Genomic DNA, 8,705 nt, shown 5'->3' on the forward strand with positions numbered 1-8,705 from the left:
CTCCAGGAGTTCTCCAAGCTGGACTTGGCAGCCCTTGGCAGAGGGGCCAGGACTTGGGTGGCTTGCTCCTGGCCACCAGATCCCCCCCTAGGGCAGAGAGGCCCACCAGGAAATTTCCATGCAAGTTAAATGACCACCCCCTGGCAGGAGGAAAAGATGTTAGTAGTATTGTTAGAATTTTTCTATGGATCAACATGGCTACCTGCTATCCTTGCCTGTTTGGGAGACATCTGGCCACTGCCCCCTTGTTAATTTATAGAATGTGTGTGTGTGTGTGTGTGTTTGTGAGCGAAAGAGAGAGTGCACCCACACCCATGATGACTCCGTAGCCTAGCCGGTCTTATCTCAGGATCAGAAATGTTTACAATCCATCATTTTAACCTCCCGGCCTGCAAGATAATTAATTTAATTGACTACAGAGGGTTTTTTTTAAAAAAAATATGTTTGTTTGGCTGTATTTTGTTGAGTCTGTCTTTTGGGACTGATAATTGATTAAAGGCTTTTCCAGTGCTACTCCACCGTTGATTAGTTTGATTTAACCAATTGGGTCCTCTAACGATAGTTAAGTTTTGCTTTTTTAAAATTGAACACTAAGAAATCCCATTATACCAGCCAGGAGATCCACATACATGACAGTTTTAAAGAACATTTTTACTGCCTGTTCTGAGAAAAGTTTATCATTTTGGAAAGAATGGGGACACCTGATTCAGAATGCAAGAACATTTCTGAAAAGTGCAAGGATCACATCTGTTTTGAGGTGGATTTCCTACATAAATGTTTAAATCTTCCCTTGATGCCGGTGCGATCTGAGGAATGATTAATATCTATGATAAGCAAGGCCTTTTTGGTTGTGGTACCCTGCTTGCCGAGTTCCCATTTCAGGAGATCTGCATGTACTGTAACTGGTGTGGAGATTTCACAAGCAGCCTTTTCCTAATGATATTACCGGTTTTCAACTCCACAAAATTGTCACTTTTCCCTCATGCAAATTGAACTGGTGCCTACTTTTGTGCTATTTTTGTGCCTGCTTCTTCTTTATGCCAACTTTTTTTTCTTGTTAAATGTATGCAATAGTTAACGTTGCTTTTGTGTCTACTGTGTGTAAATACAGCGTGAAGTAAAAATGGTCTAAAATGCTGTAAAAAGAAGAAATTAAATCACTGGTAGTGAAAATGTGCAAAATGAAACATTAGGAAGGCAACATTAGAAAACAAACTGAACTGAACTGAAAAATGACATCTATGTATCTCTTCGGTGGGTTCGTTTTTTGGGCTCATGGAAGCCTTTTAGGGTTGCCAGCCTCCAGGTGATGGCTGGAGATCTCCTGGGATTGCTACTGATCTCCAGGCAACAGAGATCAGTTCACCTGGGGAAAACAGACACTTGGAAGGTGGACTCTATGGCATTATACCCCACTGAAGTCCTTCCCCTCTAGGGATGCCGGCCTCCAGGTGGGACCTGAGGATCTCCTGGAATTACAGCTCATCCTCAAACTACAGAGATCAGTTTTCCGGAAGAAATGGATGCTTTGGAGGGTGGACTCTACAGCCTTGTTACCCCACTGAGGTCCCTGTCCTCCCCAGGCTCCATCCCCAAATCTCCAGGCATTTCCCAACCTGGATTTGGCAACCCTACCTCCCCACCCCTCACCTGGGCCAGGGGGGACTTGGCAACTCTGCATCCCTCCCCCAAACCCTGGCCTCCCAGTGTTCCCTCTAAGCTGAGTTAGTGTGAGCTAGCTCACCATTTTTTAGCCTCTGGCTCACACGTTTTTGTCCTAGCTCAGGAAGGATGGCTCCAGAGCAAACTAATTTATGCAGTAGCCAAATTTAACGCCAGCAGCTCACAAAGTATAATTTTCGCTCTCAAGACTCCACAGCTTAGAGGGAGCGTTGTGGCCTCCTCAGCCTCCACCCCCAAAATCTCCAGGTATTCCCAATCCAGAACTGGCAACCCTAGAGCCTTTGTTTAATTTAAGTTGCTTCTCTTGGTCCCATAGCGATTCTTTCGTGGCACCCACCATTTGGGAAATTATCGCTGTATTAACTGTGACGATCCATGAAATGTGAAAGTGGTTTTGTATGAGGCCTGGTGATCTTTATCTCTGCTCATCTCTCATGAATGGTGGCGTATTACAAATGAAGGCAAAAACTGGAATCTTCCACACAGGAAATCTGGGCAGGTTGGGAGGAAGAGGGAAGCTGAAGGGTTGATCCAGGTGGGACAGTTATCCTGAGGAAACAGAGTGCCCATCCATGGCGATATTTACATCGCTTGGGTGGAGAGACAGGAAAGAGATGCTTTCGGTTCAGGACAGTTGTATTTTTTTTAGGGGGGAGATCTTGATGAGAGGAATGGACATGGCTGCAGCTGTTGGAAGTGGTATATGTTTTAAAAGCTGAGAGGCCCCCCTCAGAATAGCCATGCCCTTTTTGTGTGTATAAAATGTCTCCAACAGGGTGGGGGAATCCATAATAGCTAGGGAGACAATACAGGACAGCATCCCATTTCCTGACCAGGCCGAACAATCTGATATTAAAGCAAGAACATTTAACCTGGTCTAAAGGGCAAGAGGTGTCTAGAGTGAACAATGTTTGGCTATGTTATGACGACCTTAGCCAACACGCCCGCTAAGAAAATAGAACATTTGTCACGGTCCAAAATAGCAACGCGAGTTCTATTTTGTAGTTGTTCGGTGCAATGTGTTTGGATTTGCTGGATGAATCTGGAACTTGATTAAAAAAAACCTGGGTGTTTTTTTGGTTTGGTTTTGTTTTAGACTGAAAGCTGTTCAAAAGAATGTGGTGGGGCCTCAAGAACAAAGTTGGCTTATTATGAATATAAGCTTCCTGGCGCCACAGCACTCTTCTTCACCGAAGCAGGTCTTATCTGGAAGTTATCTTATTGAAACATCTTTTGAAGATGTGACCTTTTCCAAAGTCTTTCATATGGCAAATCACCACAATTAGATTGTACACCTGCCTTCGGCCAGGCCCATGTATTATTGGTCTTCAGTGTTCTGGCAGTGTTGGTTTGTCCTGTATTTAGTTGGGCCTCAGCTTAATTTACCTCACAGGAGGAGAAGAAGAGAATGTAAGCTGCTTTGGGTCCCCATTGGGTGGGAAGGTAGGGTATAAATGAAAAAAGTAAGTAAGTAATTTGGTGGTTGTCTAGAACAGTATGGATCTAAGCCTGGGGGGGCCCAGGAAGTTAAATCTATGCTGAATTTGTTCTTCCTGACTTTGGGAAGACATTTAGATGGACATTTTATACACTCGACGATGTTCTTAGCTTTATTCCAAGGGCACAGTTTGCATTTTTCAGTCACAGGAAGTTCTTAATGTTAAGTGCAGAAGTCTAGAACTTCAATAGCAGGCTGGAGACGATCTGCATTCAAATAAAACTCTGAGAGGACATGTGATTTATCGAGGCTGGACTTCCAACTGTCTTGCTTTACAATTTGTTAGCTTCTTCCTATGACCTTCCTACGACTGGATGAAAAAGACTGAAGTTAATTAAAACGATCAGTTCTGAGATATCTGTTAAATAGGAAATTGAATTGCTCTAAAAGCTCCACTCTGTATTTTCATAACAAAGATTTGGCGCCAGACACAAAAGAGCAACAGGGTTTTTTTCTGACTGAATTGTGTTCATGAGAAACAATGACTTTGGGATAACTCTGAGCCTATTTAGATCCAGGTGGGTAGCTGTGTTGGTCTGAAGCAGCAGAACAAGGTTTGAGTCCAGTGGCACCTTTAAGACCAACAGAGTTTTATTCAAGGTATAAGTTTCCACGTGCTTGCACACTTCATCAGATACAATGAAATGGAAATTACCAGTCCATACATATAGGTAGAGGGTGAGCAGTAAATTAGCATACAGCATGATGAAATACATTTAACAAATTCAAGGACCAAACAGGAATAACAAGCTTAGGTTATATGGTTACCATTTGTTTGGGTTTAATTCTGGGGGGGGAACATAGGCTACGGTCTAGGGTTGCCAAATCGAAAAAGCTTACCGGCGGGGGAGCATCCTGTTGCTCCGGGAGCTGGCCGGGAATGTGCGCGCGCTTCCGGAGTGTCACCGGCAGTGACGTCACACGCTGGGGCGGGGCCACGCCATTTGAGGGAAAAACTCTTTGTTTTCCCCTCAAATGGCGTGGCCCCGCCCCCAGCATGCAACGTCACTTCCGGGTGACGCGCGTGCACGAACCCCGATTCCGCAGGAGCGGGAATTGGGGCTCAAAACCGGGGGGAATTCCGCCCCCCAGGGGGATTTGGGAACCCTACTACGGTCACACACGCCAGTTGAAGTGGAAGGGAAGCGAGGCTATTGCCTCCGGAGGAATTTGACACACATTTGCAAGATCATACCTCCCTTTGTAGCTGCAAGCTGCAGCCCATCACTGTGTGATCAGATGCAACTGCGGGTGAGTCGGGGTTTTTTGCCGTTTGTTTCCCATGCGCATAAATGAAGAATTGCACCTCCGCACTGAAGGCCCCCTATGGAGTATGCAATGATGCACATACGGTGAAGAGGGGCGGGAAATGGCACCAAGCTGGGATGGCCTGATCAGACCATCCTGATGGCTTGACAATGTGCTAGAGCAGTGATGGCGAACCTTTTAGAGACCGAGTGCCCAAACTGCGACCCAAAACCCACTTATTTATCGCTAAGTGCCAACACGGCAATTTAACCTGAATACTGAGGTTTTACTTTAGAAAAAACAACTCATACATTAACTTAAGATGATCCAAACAAAGTAAGGAAAGCAATCCCAAATGCTTTCATTTACTTTAAATTATTTGGCAGAGAATTCGACACTTTAATGCTGGTCTGGGCTTGGCTGGGGCGATGGCAAGCGTGCCCACAGAGAGGGCTCTGAGTGCCACCTCTGGCACCCGTGCCATAGGTTCGCCACCACTGTGCTAGAGCGATCAGACAGGGGAAAGTCTGTCTGTGGCCCGACACAACCCGTTTACTACTGGACTTTCCCCCGTGTCTTTTAACTCTGCTTCTGTGGCAGAGCTTCCCAGATGTTGCTGTCTGATTGCTCCCTTTAGATCCGTCAGGCATTCGCACCTATGCTGGATCAAAAGGCAGGTGTGATCACAGCCATATTCAAGGAAATAAATATGCCAAAATTGGACACTGATGGGCAGATGTATCCTTAATTGTGAGATGCTGAGAGTAATTAACTGAGACCCTGCTATTATGCTCCATCTGTCTCCTCCTCTCAAGCATGGAGGCGACCTTACAGCATCTTCTTCTCTGAAGTAGAGTGATTGGCTATATAGAGTTATCTCCCCTGTCCCAGACCAGGGAAATACAGGGGCCAAACTCAGGCTATGGTACTTTGGTCACATAATGAGAAAACAAGATGCTCTGGAAAAGGCAATCATGCTAGGAGAAGTTGAAGGCCGCAGGAAAAGAGGAAGACCCAACACTGAGATGGATTGACTCCATCAAGGAAGCCACTGCCCTCAGTGTGCTGGGTCTTGGCCTGTCGCCATGGATACATTTCACTGAAAGCTGGATACACAGTCCGAAAGCAAGCCAAGAAACAGAGCCGAGGGTCAGGATGTCGGGAAATCAGTCAGAGTTTCCAGGAGCAAGGAGCGGGGGCTGAGACCAGGGACAAGGTCTGAGATCGCACGTTGCATCCGCACTGAAGCAGGTGAGGGTGGTTGCTTATGACCGGAGCCTCCCTTCACTGGGAGGCAATCTGCAAAGACTCACTTCCCCTCATGTTGCCTTTGCAACAGCTGAAGTCTGGCACTCCTCCTTCTCTCTTGCACATCCAGATGCTGGCGTGCCCTGCCTCTGGGACACTCAGGTGAGCTAGGTGGGGTGTTTGGCCTTGAGATGTCTCCAGCTGGGGGTGCTGGGCCAGGCTCTGGACCAGACTCTCCCTCTGACTATACCTCAGTCTCTTCGCCTTGTTGCCCCTCCTGTGCAGATGCTGGGGGCTCTTTTCCCTCAAGGCGCTGGAAAAGGTTCTCCTTCTGGGCTGACTCCAGAGGCTGGGTTGCTCCATGCCTCTTCCTCACCTGAGGGATAGTCAGCCTCAATAGAGCCAGGACCCATGACACTCAGGTTGCAAGACTCGAGGAAGGCTGTTACTGACAGGATTATTTGGAGGTCACTAATCCATACAGTGGAGCTGCGGTTGCTCAAGTGGTTAAGACGCTGAACTACAGGCTGTGGAAGGTCGGTAGTTTAGCAGTTCGAGACCCGAGTGTGCCGCATGACGGAGTGAGCTCCCATCTCAAGTTCCAGCTCCTGCCAACCTAGCAGTTCGAAAGCAAGAAATTGCAAGTTCGAAGCGACTTGTCTGCACATAACGCACAAACAAGGGAGGGAAAATTTAATAAAACTGTGCCTGTGGGAATGAGGTACCATGTAACAGAAATTAGGGGAAGATTCACTGTAGATAGGATGGATAACTTCATTTTGGCAGGGGTGGGAGGCTCTGGAGACCACTGCCGGAGACTATGCTGTTCTCAAAACAGCCTATCTTTGCCGTACAGACTGGGTGGGGAGCAGTGTTCCCTCTAAGCTGAGTTAGTGTGAGCTAGCTCACAGTTTTTAAATCTCTGGCTCACACATTTTGGTCTTAGCTCAGGAAGGAGGGCTCCAGAGCAAACTACTGTATGCATTAGCCAAATCAACAGAAATTAGGGGAAGTTTCTCTGTAGGTAGGATGGATAACTTCATTTTGGCAGGACTGGGAGGCTCTGGAGATCACTGCCGGAGACTATGCTGTTCTCAAAACAGCCTATCTTTGCCGTACAGACTGGGTGGGGAGTTGTACTGTACCAAAACATGTGCAGGGAAAGGCCTGGATTGCAGGGATGACATTAGATGCACCCACCCCAAGCTGCTGCGCAGATGTACCCTTCGTATCCACCGTTTCAATCTGCTCGGCAATGCTACATTAATCAGCAACCTTTCCCTTGTATAGCCTGGGAACAGAACAACGCTACAAAACAGAGCATTAAATCAAGGTTTTAAAATACTACTTAAAAACCTCCGGGGCATATGTACATCTTCAAAAGGAGGTTTGGTGACAACATCCGTTCATCTACTTTCAATTAAGCCAACAAGAAAACTTGACTGAAAACGAATGGCCGCCAGTTGTTATCTGATGGGAATCTCTCGTTTGTTATCCTTAACAACATCAATATGTTGTCAGCATTTCAGAGACTTTTAGGGCCACTGAAGTGGTTTGACTGCACAGATGTCGGTGAAGGAAATGGAGCTCTGAGAAGCTGACGGTTTTGCGGGGAAAGGATTTGGGAGGCAGAAAACTGGGATTAAAGGCCGCAGTCCTCGAAGTGGGAGGCGCAAGTGGTCGCCGGGGGAGGCCCAAACTCAGTGCTGACCCTGACCAAATTCCTGTCAGATTGTACAGTTATAGGCCGAACCGAGGGGTAGGGAATTGCCATCATAATAAGCAGAATGAAGAACAGATTTTTGACTCTTTAGGAGATGGTTTGACGCAGACCGACATAGTGGCCTATCTAAAGACCTGGTACTACAAGCACAAAGAAAAGAAATGGAATTGGGTTCCTTTTTTAGGCATATAAAGTTTGAGCAAAAGGCATTCTTATGTTTCCCACCTGCTTCCAGCAGTGCCTTGTGACTCCTGACAATCAAAAGGGGCACAGGAACATTGTGGACAAGCACTGCATGGGACTGGGGGTGGGGGTGGGCTACAGTGAGGAGTGGGTATCGGGCAAAACCACTCCCGCTTTCCTCTTCTGTCAGTTGAAGGATTTTTTTTGTTTTGAATATAGAAGATTTGTGCGAGCCACATGGAAATGTGAGAATTGCAGTTCTCCCCCACACCCCCGGGGTGTGCGCAGACGAATATCCTGGTAGCTTGTCCAATTCCAAGCAGAGTCAGACCGTTCTAAATCCTGTTCAGATAGAATGGCACTAAGGCTTGGTCTGGAAATTCTTGGAGATTTGTGGGTGGAGCCTGGGGAGGGTGGAGGTAGCTCAGCAAGGAGATGCAGAGAGCCGTGGTTCCCTGACCTTTTTGAGCCCGCGGGCACCTTCGGAGTTCTGACACATGGGGGTGGGCGCAGCCACAAAGTGGCTGTCAAAGGAGGCAGAGCCAACCACAACATGTAAGGGAGGACGGTTATGTATAATTCTAATAGAGCCAGTTTAGTGTAGTGGTTAAGAGCAGTGGACTCTAATCTGGAGAACCGGGTTTGATGCCCCACTCCTCCTCCACATGAAGCCAGCTGGGTGACCTTGGATCAGTCACAGTTTTCTCAGAGCTGTTCTCTCAAGAGCAGTTCTCTCAGAGCCCTCCCAGCCCCACCTACTTCACAGGGTGTCTGTTGTGGGAAGAGGAAGGGAAGGTGATCGTAAACCACTCTGAGACTCTGAGACTCTGAGTGAAGGATGGGGTATGAATCCAACTCTTCTTCTTCTTCTTCTTCTTCTTCTTCTTCTTCTTCCTTTTCAACGTTGCAGGGGGAAACTCTGTTTATCAGGATGCCTTTTAATCTGCACAGCCAATCGGAATCCCTGCTGGGCAAAGGCCCCAGGTGGCCCCACCCACTTTTATAAAGCAGTCGGTGGGCACCAGGAAAAGCACTGGAAGTCATCCTGGCATTCATGGGCATCACGCTGGGTTCCCCCCCCCCCTGCCGCAACAGAGTCCACCTTCCAAAACTGCTATTTCC

The sequence above is a fragment of the Gekko japonicus genome, unplaced genomic scaffold (genome assembly GCF_001447785.1).
Source record: "Gekko japonicus isolate JY-2015 unplaced genomic scaffold, Gekko_japonicus_V1.1 scaffold748, whole genome shotgun sequence".
NCBI classification, from domain to species: Eukaryota; Metazoa; Chordata; class Lepidosauria; order Squamata; family Gekkonidae; genus Gekko; species Gekko japonicus.